Source organism: Triturus cristatus, chromosome 7, assembly GCF_964204655.1.
Source record: "Triturus cristatus chromosome 7, aTriCri1.1, whole genome shotgun sequence".
In the NCBI taxonomy this organism is placed as follows: Eukaryota; Metazoa; Chordata; class Amphibia; order Caudata; family Salamandridae; genus Triturus; species Triturus cristatus.
Window position 1 is genome coordinate 179607214 of NC_140590.1, and position 13364 is coordinate 179620577.

Consider the following 13364-nt stretch of genomic DNA (forward strand, 5'->3'; position numbering starts at 1 on the left):
TGCTGCTGGGCGCGTTGCTGTGGTCCAGCCATTGTGGACTAGGCAGTGTGCAGGCTGGGGGATGGCCTTGATCCCGGTGCCGGCTGTCGGTTGACCCACAGACCGCGACAATCTTCCCCCGCCAGTGAAGCTGCCCTGCGCCCTGACCCCCTGGCATTTGCCCAACTCGTGGTAGCGGGACTGGGCGCCTTGCTACCGGCATCTAGAGGTGCCTGGAGTCCCGGTCGATCTCGACACACCACTGGACCCTCCGAATGCCGTCGGCGCAGCAACTGGCCATGGGGCGGCTTCGGAACAAACACGCCGAGAGCAGGCTGAGGGCGGAGGGTCCTGACGCGGCGCCGGGACGCTCTGCTGGGACTGCGGCACCGCCTGCGTCGACTTTGGAAGCCAAGATGGATGCCATGCTGGCAGCGGTCGACCGACTGGGCAACACGCTGGAACAAACCAGAACCTCCCTGGAATCCCGGATCGACAAAGTCACGGTTGACTTCACTTTAGTCCATGCCGACCATCGTAAACTGGCGGACACTGTTGCCAGTCAAAGTCAGGCATTGCAGAATATCCAGCCGATAGTGCGCAACCACTCTGCCACTTTGCAAGACCTGATGGACCGCGTTAACACTCTAGAGGACCGTGCAGAGGATGCAGAGGGCCGCTCTCGGCGCCAGAACATACGCGTCGTGAAGGACGACGACCGGAGCAGTTTGTTGAAGGCTGGTTGCGGGACATACTACCCCCGGGGGTGCTCTCCCCGCAGTTTGTGGTGGTGCGGGCGCACAGAGTGCCGATGCGGAGACCTGTCCCTGGGGCACGGCTGCGTCCTTTCCTGTTTCGGCTCCTCAACTACCGTGACAGGGACGTGATCCTCCGGGAAACGAGGAAAATGGGTGCCCTGACGGTAGGGGGTGGCACAGTGATACTGTTCCCGGACTATACTGCGACCGTTCAGAAGCGGAGGAGTAACTATCTGGAGGTGAAACGCCGACTCCGTGAACTGCAAATCCAATATTCCCTGCTGTTCCCCTCGCGCCTCAGGGTGGTCACGAAGGATGGGACACGTTTTTTCGACGCCCCGTCTGATGTCTGGGACTGGCTGGAGGAAACAGGCCAACATGGTGACCCCAGGCCCGCGGACCCGCGGACCCGCGCCTCGTGGGGTGCTGGGAGAAACGACTGAGACGACGGAGACAGAGGGACTGACGCGGTGGGGCGGGGCCGAGTCCTCCTGCGGCCCGAGTCCAGAGAGGATGCGCATGGAACGGCTGGAGGCTCTTGAGGCGGTGGCCACCCAGGGATCTGTGAGCAGCTAAGGGGACGCGGCGGCCCGCGCACACAGTGACACTGAGACTGACCAGTCCTCCTCCCCGTCCATCATACTTTCAGAGGACCAGGTGTTACCAGTGGTGACTCCCCAGACGGCCGACCTTCTGGGGGTGAACTCTTGTCTGATTGCACTGTGTTCAATGCAGGTGCCCTGCGGTGGTGGGTTGAGTGCTGCGGACTACTCTTGAAGGGGGGGGGGGGTTTCCTGCCTCTGTTGCCTCTTGGTTTGTGGTTTGTGGTTCTGTGGCTCTTTATGCTTACACGACTGGGCTGGTTGGGGTGCCGCAGGTGTCACGGGGGCTGGAGGGACAGTGTGGGTTCCCTTACACGCAGGACGGGGTAGGGAGTCCACGCATGCCTTGGTCGTGGGGGTGCGGGGTGGCGGCGATGCCCACACACACTCCTCTGGGGAGCATTTGCGCGACTGGCGGTCCTGCAGGCACACGAGGCTCTGACAGGGGTAACACGGGGCTCTTGCAGACCGGGACCAGCAGTATTGCCCTTCGGCACCCACTAGCACATATTTGGCCTGGTAGTTCACAGGCGATCGAGTCTTACATGTTTGGACGAATGCCCGTTCTGGGGTTTGCCCTTGCAGTTATGGAATTCCTTTTGTTAATCTTACTTTTAGCTTTGTTTACCTACACTCTGCAGTGTTCTGCAGTTCTATTGTACACCATGTTATTGCAGCAGGCGGTCTGGGCAACAGTGATCTTGGTCCCCTTCCTCCCCCTGGCTGGCCCGCTCCTGCCCGTGGGCCTCGCGTTGTCCACACTCAACACTGATGGCTGACACTGCGATAGTCACATGGAACATTAGAGGCATGCACACACCGGCCTGCCGATACTCTGTTTTTGCCTACTTGCAGCGGCAAAGGATAGCGGTGGCCCTTCTCCAGGAGACACACATGACACGGCCAGAATTGGATAAATTACGCGCTCGGTGGAGGGGGCAGCTTTTTGGGACCACATATGCATGCTCGGGGTACGTTGATTTGGGTACACCCTTCACATGCTCCGAAGTAGTGATTGATCCTGCTGGACGATACACACTAGTTCAGGGGAGGCTCAACGGGCACTCTATGCTTTTGGGATCCATCTATGCCCCGAACGTCGACCAACCATCGTTCCTAGATCAACTCTCGGTGGCCTCAACCCCGTATGTGGGTCTTCCCTGGTTACTGGGTGGGGACTTTAACGTGGTGCTGGACACGAGCCTTGATAGATCCTACCCGCCGCTCCGTAGCACACAGGCAGTCTCGAACGCGAGGAACCTTACTGATTGGCTGTCGCGATGGGCCCTGCATGACGTCTGGCGTACCTTACACCCCACTGACCGACTCTATTCATATTATTCGGCGGTACATGACCTTCACGTCCGCCTTGACAGGGTGGTGGGTTCTCCTTCGCTGGACCCATTGATAGTCCAGGCGGACTACCTGGGCTGGACCCACTCGGATCACAATCCTCTTAGGCTGCGTCTCTGCTGGGACCTGGGGAGGCCCCCCATTCCCACGTGGCGTCTGCAACCGGCCGCTCTTGAGGATGCGGAGTTTCGAACTTCACTCAGCACAGCGGTCGAACAGTTCTTTGATCTCAACGAGGGTACGGCAGGGAGCGTGCTGACGGAATGGGACGCGCACAAATCTACCATGCGGGGACATTGCCTAGGGGCGACGGGGAATATTCGTAAGCAGCTTACGTTACTGCTTACCGCTTTGGAATCGCGGCTATTGTCGTGTGAACGCCATGGTGAGGGAGGAGGTCGAGACTCGACCCGGCTGGCGCGGCTCCGGGCACGCCACGCTGAGCTGCTGGAGAGATTGCGCTGCCATAACTACGCTGCACATTCGGCTCGGGTCCACGCCACATCTGATAGGGCGGGGCAGTTGTTGGCCTGGTTGATCAGGCAGGAATCGGGCTACGCACCAATAGCCTCCATCCGTGGATCGGATGGGATGCTGGTACACACGCAACAGGAGATCCATCAGATACTCACAGTGCATTACAAGGCCCTGTACACTTCAACGGGCGCCGACAGGCACAGGATCTAGACCAGTTTCTAGAGGCCGCCTGCCTGCCCACGGTTCCGGATGCCCACCAGGAAACATTAGAAGGTCCCCTCACGCTGGAGGAGATAGGGGAAGCGGTGTCCTCACTGGCTTCTGGCAAGGCGCCTGGGCCGGATGGTCTCCCGGCGGAGTACTATAAAGCATATCGGGAGTCTCTGGTGCCCAGACTGCACGCGTTTTATCTCACGGCCCTTGAGGAAGCTACCCTGCCCGCCTCCATGAGAGCGGCCTACCTGATCTCTTTACCCAAGCCAGGACGTGACCCTACTAACCTGGGTCCTATCGCCCCCTCGCCCTTCTCAACACCGATTATAAAATTCTGGCCAAGGTCCTGGCGGAGCGGCTGGCCCCCACTGTACCTGTCCTGGTTCACAGGGACCAGAATGGGTTTGTGCCGAAGCGCAGCACCTCGCTTAACCTCCGTCGGTTCTTCCGCGTTGCCGCACATGGCGCACAGCATTGGACGCGAGCGGGCTGTTTAGTATTGGACCTTGAAAAGGCCTTCGATTGCCTTGAATGGGGGTACCTAGTGGCAGCATTGTCGCACTATGGACTAGGCCTCGGGTTCCTACAAATGGCGGCGCTTCTTTATAAGAATCCTGTGGTCCGGGTGAGAACTGGCCCATACATCTCTGAGGCCATTTCAGTCGGCCGTGGTACCAGGCAGGGGTGCCCTCTTTCGCCTCTACTTTTTGCGCTTGCCATAGAGCCCTTAGCGGCCACCCTACGGAAGGTTTTGACGGACGGCATTCCCATGGGCGACGCAACGCACCAGGTCTCCTTACATGCGGATGACCTCCTGGTCTTCGTTAAAGACGTGGCGAACATTTCAGGGGACGTTGAGCGAGTCCTAACGGAATTTGCTGCGCTATCCGGGTTAAGGGTGAATGCGGCCAAATCGTGCCTTTACCCGTTCTGCGCTGACGCTCTGGATCCCCAGTATCATCTGGGGGGTGTGCCTGTCAGGTGGCATCCGGACACCTTCCGTTACCTGGGCATCCAGGTGTATAGGCAGCCAGCTGACCTGGTGGAGGGCAACTTGGGCAGGGCGGTAACGGCGATCAGGGCCCAGATGCGTTTCTGGGGTACCCTCCCTCTCGCGGTCACAGGCCGCATTGCCTTGGTCAAAATGGTGGCTCTGCCCAGGCTCCTCTACTATTTTGCTAATATGCCGATCTCCATCCCGGCGTCCATTCTTTGCCACCCTGGAGCGCTCACTCCGGGATTTTGTATGGGGTAACGCACGCCACGGAGGGGCACTATCTAAGTTATATCTCCCCACGGGTCAGGGGGGACTCGCGATGCCGTGCTTTGCGCACTATTACCTAGCAGCGCAGCTGCAGTGGGTAGCCAGGTGGTTGGCAGATAGGGAGAGGGATGACACGGCGTCCGCGGAGCCACCGCTCCCCCTGGCGGATATCATTGCGGCGTTCCACCCGACGGCCAGAGTGGTCAAACCGGGTCCCCTCCTTGTGGCAGTGGCCTACAAATGCTACCGGCGTGCCCTTTACTTGACCCGGTCGAATGTCCCTTACGCTCCTGCCATGCCGATTGAGGGCTCGCCTAGTGGACAGGGGATACTGCGCTCGACGGAGCTTACGGAATGGCACGCGGCGGACATCTGCACATTGGGGGACCTCTACCGTGATGGTGCGCTTATCCCATTCGCTCAATTAGCGGAGGAGACGGGGTTACCAGCCGGTCAATTCCTCCATCACTGCTCGCTGATCGCGACATTGACGAACAGGTGGGGAGCTCTTCAGGAGGAGCCGGCACAGCACCTCATGATGCAATACCTCCATGTCATGGGACGGGGCAGTCACATGATCCGTTGGTTCGCGGCCTCCCTGCGCACACAGGCGGCGAGCGACCTGTCTCCTTTGCGCGGTAAATGGGAAGCGGACTTGGATCGCCCCATGGCTGACAAGGAATGGAGGGATGCGCTACGGGGGCCAACGCGGGTTCCCAGGAACTTGCGGTTTCGCCAAATCCAATACTTTATACTACACAGAGCATATCTCACTCCTGACTCCATAAATCGATATTTCCATCGCGCGGATGCAGACTGCCCACGCTGCAAGGCTCTGGATGCTGGACTGGTGCACATGTTATGGAGTTGTCCAGCACTAGAATCGTATTGGCGGACGGTGCATGGAGCGTTAAGTAAATGCGCCGGCCCGCTGGCGCAGCGGGAATGGCCGGCCTGTTTGCTGCACTTGTTTCGTAGAACTCCCCCCACGAAGGTTGCCTCTCGCTTCTTCGACCTGGGTTTGGTGGTGGCGAAGCGGTTGATCACCAAGCGCTGGAAGGCAGCTGAACCCCCCCGAGCGCAAGCATGGCGGAGCTCCCTGCTGGTGTGGGCGGGGGTGGAGGGTACGGCCCTTTTGCGAGAAGAAACGTTGGGCCTCAGGCGCACGCCTATAGCGAACCAGTGGGGCACACACTTGCAGACCCTGATGCAGCTGGATGGGGACGCCCTGGGGCTCTGTGGGACAAGCACTGCGGAGGCACTCCCTGAGGAGGGGGGGAACGGAGGTGAGCCCCGGGGGTCTAACTTGGGGACTGATGCGGAGGCCCTCACTGAACCGGGCATGTGTGCGGACACTGAAAATTGCCTTTAATGGAACTGTTTGTACCGGGGGGTGGGGACCGGGTGGGGGGAGTCGGGCCGGGAGAGGTGCCTTGGGGATCATATGGTTAAAGACCGAACCTGCTGCTGCTGTTGTGCTGGGGCTTCTGTTGTTTTGCCTCTTTCTTTTTGTTGTTCCATGGAACTGTTTAGATAAGGGCGGTGGTCCTGAGACCCATAAATTTTATCTTGCTTAGCACATGAGGGTGGCGTTTGATCCTGTTGTTCGCCATACTCACAACTGGCGGGGACTACTCAGAATGGCTGACTCATTGCCTGTGTGATACTTCATTTATGACATGTGCTATGTCTATATTAACGAATTGCCAATAAACAGATTTCATAATAATAGAAGGTGGCCGCCTGTCACAAGTCAGCCCTTCACTAAATAAATAAATAAATAAATAAGAGAATGTATTCCGTCACAGGGGTGCATTCTTCTTTGAGTACATCCTTTCTCGAGTGCCCCTTCCCAGCTCTCCGTCCTTCTTTTCCTTGAGTGTCTTTCCCCCTGAGTGCACTCAACCCCTTGCCACTGGAGCCCAGGCACTCGCTGGTGTCATTAGTGCCAATATCGACAACTGTTGTCACATAACACATAGTAAGTACATAAATAAACCACACAACACTTTTGTAAGTGGAGAAATATTGCTGCAGGTTTATTAGCATAACCAATATGCAAACATGGTGGGTTATCTAACGGGCGATCCGATCCCAGGGCAGGCCAACCCCTATGCCGCCTGCCCGTCTGATAAGCCTAAATTACACCGTGGCAGTCGCCAATTGGTGCATACCAAATCTTGGGAGCGGCCACCCCTCCCATCTGTGGACCACCAGTCCACGTGCTTACTCACGCCCCCCCCGAAAGAGGTGGGCGGAGCGTATGCTGGCAGCCCCCGGTTGCTCAGACCCACAACCGCCCGTAGGACTAACGGGGTGCCGTAGTTCTTCCAGGGGACAACTCTAGACATCCCTGGGTATCCTGGCTTAGCACCACGCTGTGCTGCTGCATGAAGTACCCCTTGGTATCTGCAGAATCTGGATCGCCCTGTAACTCCTCCTGCAACACAAAGTAACATGTTAGAAAGCCTAACCCCCCCTTGTACCTCCGTCTGCTGGGTAAGCGGAGGGGCGGGCAAGGCGAGACTAGAGGGACAAGAGGGAGAGGAAGGGGCGGGGACCGCCTAAATACCCCTGCCCCCTCCCCCCTCTGCCGGAAGTAGCCATTCGCCGGACGTCTTCCCTGGCTGAGCCCAGGGACTAGACCGGCTGCCCCCAGTGCCTTCATGCGGCACTAAGGCGGCCGCCCTGTTAGGGGGGCTGCTGCGCAACCCCCCCGGGCAGCCTTGCATAGTGCCAATATCGGCAACTGTTGTCACATAACACATAGTAAGTACATAAATAAACCACACAACACTTTTGTAAGTGGAGAAATATTGCTGCAGGTTTATTAGCATAACCAATATGCAAACATTGTGGGTTATCTTACGGCCGATCCGATCCCAGGGCTGGCCAGCCCCTATGCCGCCTGCCCGTCTGATAAGCCTAAATTACACCGTGGCAGTCACCAATTGGTGCATACCAAATCTTGGGAGGGGCCACCCCTCCCATCCGTGGACCACCAGTCCACGTGCTTACTCACGCCCCCCCCCGAAAGAGGTGGGTGGAGCGTATGCTGGCAGCCCCCGGTTGCTCAGACCCACAACCACCCGTAGGACTAACGGGGTGCCGTATTTCTTCCAGGGGACAACTCTAGACATCCCTGGGTATCCTGGCTTAGCACCACGCTGTGCTGCTGCATGAAGTACCCCTTGGTATCTGCAGACTCTGGATCGCCCTGTAACTCCTCCACAGCTCTGGGGGTGGCTACCGTCACAACCAGGGCCCCCCACCAAGCTAGGCCTCTTTGCTTACACTGCTGATACCGGGCCTCTCCCAGGTCCAGCCAAAACAAGTCTTAGCCCATACAGGACCGGAGGCCAGCATGCCCCTTCTGGACAGGTGCCCCGATCCTTTCTAAACTCCCCGTGGATTTTTGACTGAAATGACCTGAAACCTAAAAGTAGGCGTAGGTCCAATGTTACCTTTGACTGGCTGAAGAACAGCACCTTTGACCGCCACTCCTGCCATGAAGTGCCAATGAGGGGGGCGGTAAGAGTCGACAAGCCCGCTCTACATCCTCCTACACTTGATATCTGAGTCTAGCACTAGTCGGAGTATGTCCATCGCCTTCCGTCAGTCACCACTCACTGTAAGGCCTTGCCCTCCCAAACGTCCACTAGTATACCAGGGAGCAGACAGTACCGAGTGACCCAGGGGGGAACCAACGTATAAAATACCTCTCTATTTTGAATACCGGGAATGCCAAATGTTCTCCTGCTACTTTGTCACCCAAATTGGTTTCCCAGGAGTTTCCCCCAATCTTATGGACCAAATCGCCCCCGTAGGAAGGCCACTTCCACAACCTGCATAGCTGCCCGCCAGTGCTGGAGGGTGGGAGAAATTACCCGTTACCGTTACTCAAATCAATGGTACCTGTTTCCTTGAACTCAAGGCCGGCGTACTAAGTGAACCTACCAGGATCTGCAACTTGTGTTTCCCACCAAACCTATGTACCATGTCGCCCTGGTTGGAAGGCAACTTCCTCAACCTGCAGCTGCCAGCCCAGGCTGGAGGGCGAAACTTTTCACACATTAACGTCACTCAAATCACTGTGCCTGTTTCCACGAACTCGAGGACGGGATACTAAGTGCGACCAAGATCTGCGCCTGAACCAGAGGTCGTACCCAAGCCCCTCTAAATTCGGCCGCCCAATCTGCCTGTTAACATGAATCCCAGGGCAGACCACCGGCATCTAACCCCTGAATGGCCCGGCCTGAGCTAAAATACCTCTGAAAGGCATGACAACGTGCTAACCCCTAACATAGCATTCAGAATGTTCACAGACGTCTACCAAGGGAATTGCGTGTGATGAAGCAAATGGCACCATGCCATCAAAATGTCAACTTAACCTTCTGTGACTGCAAGAGAGCTCATATGATTGTCCGTATTATTGCTCACCCCCATATATGTCAGCCCTACCCAGGCAACCCACACCGTCTGGGCACTGGCACACTCCCGCCCCGGCAGGCAGAGGGTGCCTGATCGTATGTAGCCCCAACCATACTTATGTCACTGACGGTATACCAGGGTACGATGACACTCAGCTGACTCCACTGCTAAGTGCCGTTGTACCCACACAGGTAATCTTTGCCTGTGCCATGACTGGCTGCAATAGTTCACGACATTGCCAGGCCCAGTCCCGGACGCAAAAGCAGCATTACAGCTGCTGGAGCTATCGATGGTACACTTGGCCTGCAGACACAGAAAGAGATGCCCTACTACTGCTGTGTACGAACCCCAGCCATTGGCTCTCCATGGTGCAATACCTTCCTGCTAATAATGGTGTCCTTGGAGAATGTTGACAACCATGGTCTGCCATAGCGGGAGTGCAAGCTCTGCTCAGTTTCTAGGACACCTGGTTCACGCCCCCCAAATTACCACTTTTCGCCGTTTTGCCTGAGCAGGAGCAACTTGTCAAAGTATCCAATGCAACCAGACAGTCTAACCTTACCCATAACAGTGACCCCAACTGGCCCTGAAGCGAGACAAACTATGCAAGGGCAACTCAGCCGCCTCCCTCCGACTTTTCTGCTGTTTATAAGCTCAACAGATTGACGGCTGATAGCTCCGTTCCCCCTTTGACCCCTGCTTGCCATCTTTGCCAGGGGTGAGGCGGGCCTTCAAGACTACTTAGCATGCACCATTTTTTCCAGTACCTAGACCCGAGTCTCCCTGCCCAGAACTTACCATGGACACCACAACACCCAAAGTTATCGCTCACCGACCTGAGTACAGGAAAACACCGGCCGGTCCATCGACCCGCAGACCTCTAACCCCAAATAAGGTGACCTGCCACAAACAACAACATTTCCAATATCGTCAACCCGAATTCAGAAGCCATACTGCTGGGAGCCCAGGCCACCAACTTCGCCGCCCCTCGGCGAAAGGACATGCCGCGCTCATGCCCAAACCAAACGACATGCTACCCACCACACTTGGCACAGTCCCCTTGCCAGGTTGCTACGACCTTATTACGCACCTCCTGCAGGAGCCTGGGAATTGGTGCATGTGCTCTGCATAGTATAAATTAGTAAAACATGCACGTTTGAACTGGCGGCGGATAGCGTTGATAAAGCCTACAAATACTCCGCTCAGAGCAACCCGCTAGCCAATGGCTTCCATTGAAGCGGCGGTAGCAACAGACCTCAAAGCACCGGAGGTGGTACAATGGAGTGCATCTCAGATCTATCAGATGCCCCATGCATCAGATATCAACCTTACCCTTTTGGCTGAAAGCTGCTCCGTGCTTCTGATGCTTCGGCACCCCCAGCCAGCTAACCCTGATAAAATCGGCCCATGACCGGGACTAATCATGCGATGAAAGCACAAGACCCACTAGTACGACGTTAACTCTAGAACCAGGCTCCACCACAAGAGGCCTACACAAGCCATGTGGCCTAACACGTTTACCCTGTGATGCGGTTGCAAATGGACTGCGAACAACTCCTAGGCATACTCTACCACTGTAACAAGCGGAGTTCTGGATGGCGAAGGTCTGCCCTGAGCCTGGCCGAAGCCCCCACAAAAGAAAGTACACCTTATATCTAACTCCTACTCACCCCCTAGGTCGCTAGCCAGAGTATCCCAGAGGCAGTGAATAAACTATTCAAACCGCACACCCATAATCGCCAACTAGGCACCCCACAGCGGTGACTGCATACACCTCTCACCTAGTTACCAACCGTCACAGACCGCCCCCACTGAGCCAGCTGGCACTAGTCCTCCCTGACTTGAGCCTTGTTGCCGCGGTGCGCCTCTTGCAGTCATGTAGGGGACAAGAAAATCAAGCAAACAACCATTGTTCCCGCAATATGTATAACATAATGCCCCGATGACGTGAAGTCAGCTACCGCTCAATAGAAAGCAATGACTGGTAAGCCCCCTCGTCACCCCTGTTACGCGTTCAACACAGCGGCGTGATGACCCCGGGACCTGGTTAACGGCGTGATCGTCCCTGCACCCTCCAATAATCACACTGCATCGCCTGGCCAGTTCCAACACCGCCCCTGGCATTCCAGTGCTGACGTACCCTGTTCTAACATTATTTTTACTTGCCAGGCTTCCCCTTCATCACTCCTACTGATGTCATCAAAACTAGCAACACCTCACGATTCATGGATGTAATTTGAATGACGCTAGCATGCAGGTAACCAAATAACATTCCAAAATTCCATCTGCACGCTCATCCCTGCTCTATAATTCTACTCTTCATTGGAATATACTTATACAGTCATGGAAACTGGACGATATGTCACACACACAGCCAAGCTCTTATGAAGGGAAGGGAACAACAGACACAACCTTTCCTTATAACACTAATGTATCCAGCCTATCAACTGCACACCACATACTAATTGTGCTTTAATGAAAGCGCTGAAACGCAGAGACCCGTGTAGCAACAGTACCCAAGGTAGAAAGATATCCGGAAATAAGAAAACGTTGATGCAATAAGGCTCAAAACCATATCCAGAGGTTCGGTTCCCGAACCTGGCCTCCCTCACCATGTCTGACACATTCTCAGACATTCCCAACAGACTGCTGCTCGGTGGACAAATCCACAGCTGTCTGACCAGTAGGCGAAGATTAGGCCCTATGGGCTGACCGCACGCACGCGGCCGAGACCCAAATCACCAGACTCGCTGCATGATGTCACTGGCGTTTATCAACATACCCATAGATGATCTGGTTCGAATATGGATGGCACCAGAGTGGGGTCAAACACATTGAACAATACTGCCGAACCTTAATTTTGCTATGGTGATGTTTTCGCAAACAGTCTAAAGAGTGATAGTTACCCAAGTGTGAGTGACACTTATCGCAAGCATAATAAAGCCAATGAGACATAAATATAAGAAAATGCACCAGTTCGAGCCACAAACCCAAAAAGATCATACCCCTGATGCGAAGCACCAGAAATGGAAGGGCCCTTATTGATGCCGAGTTGCAGTTTGGAAAAAGACAGACGCGCCGAGCGGACCCCGCCCGCACATAGATGAGCTGAAAAGTCGCCGCGTTCCTATTAAACTAACAACCGCGACGCCATGTACCTATGCTTGGGTTGCCACAGAGCGCTGTGTCCACAAATCTAGGGCAGCCAAGAAGGCTTAACCTGAGCACTCGCACTCCGTCCCAACGTAATCCAAGGCGATCGCAGCATGTGCCCCCCGGGTTTTTCTGCTCAGGTTCTATCCCTTGTCGGTGACGTATTGGTATTTGAAATTCCGCATTCTGGTCAGGACTCCTACCTACACTATATACAAAAGATAGAAAGGAGCCGCGGCCTCCCGGATGCAGCAAGGAATGGCCCAGTAAGACGTCTCTCACTGCCCTCAAGTTCGAGGATACTTCGACCGAGGAGTCTGATGGCCTGTTGACCGCAGACCCTGGCACCCGCATGGTCACAGGATATAACTGGCATCATGCCCACAATGGCCTGTTCAAAACAAGGTAATTACAAACATGGAACGCACTACATTCCTGTTAACTACAGGATGGGGCTCATGCACCACCATGCACCGATCTCTCCTTTGTGGATGGCGAACACCATCAGCGCAGGGTTCCTAACCTCTTTATCTGTGCCGACTGCCCCTGCCTAATGTTGCCGCAATACTAGAACATGCTACCCCCTAGCCTTAAATTTAGCAGCTGGGGCCGATATGCCACATCCTCTCCCTGGTGGCATACCTGATTCTAAAAAAGAGCCAACATTTTTTAGACAAGAGCCTTCAAAGTCCACGGTCTATAGATTGCTTGCTTCGTCTGATATGGAAACTCTGAACGAATTTCCCCCCAACAGTGTACCGCCCAAGATAAAACTACCGCGCAGCCCTGCAGCACTATACTCCTAGATATAGTTGGGCAATTACTCCATTATCTTTAGCTTTGTGCGGCGGTGTAAATATAAAATGAAGCATGCAATAATGTGGCACCATATCACGTACTAGCCCTTAGGCCCTGGCTGCGCTAATACACCGATCGCATCACCGTACCGGCTGGCCGTAATAACCAAGTAAACAAGAAGGACGATAATGGTGCGCTGTGGATAATCGTGTTAAATACCTAATAACCTATCCATTCTTGAATCACCGGCTGCTAAGCTGGCGTCCAGCTGGACACGTTCTCTTTCCGAGCGAAGGTCTGCAGTTTCCCCTGGACCTTATACCTCACCCCATAGGA

The 13364-nt window shown here is 55.3% G+C and overlaps 1 pseudogene across 1 annotated transcript in view; it reads left to right on the forward strand.

The window, feature by feature from the left end:
* The first annotated feature begins 254 nt into the window (after nt 1–254).
* Nucleotides 255–13364, forward strand: part of LOC146809165 (IgGFc-binding protein-like) — a 234856-nt pseudogene continuing 221746 nt past the window's right edge. Inside the window, exon 1 of the transcript XR_014966070.1 lies at nt 255–705. The product of XR_014966070.1 is annotated as an IgGFc-binding protein-like (transcript). The remainder of the gene's footprint in view (nt 706–13364) is intronic.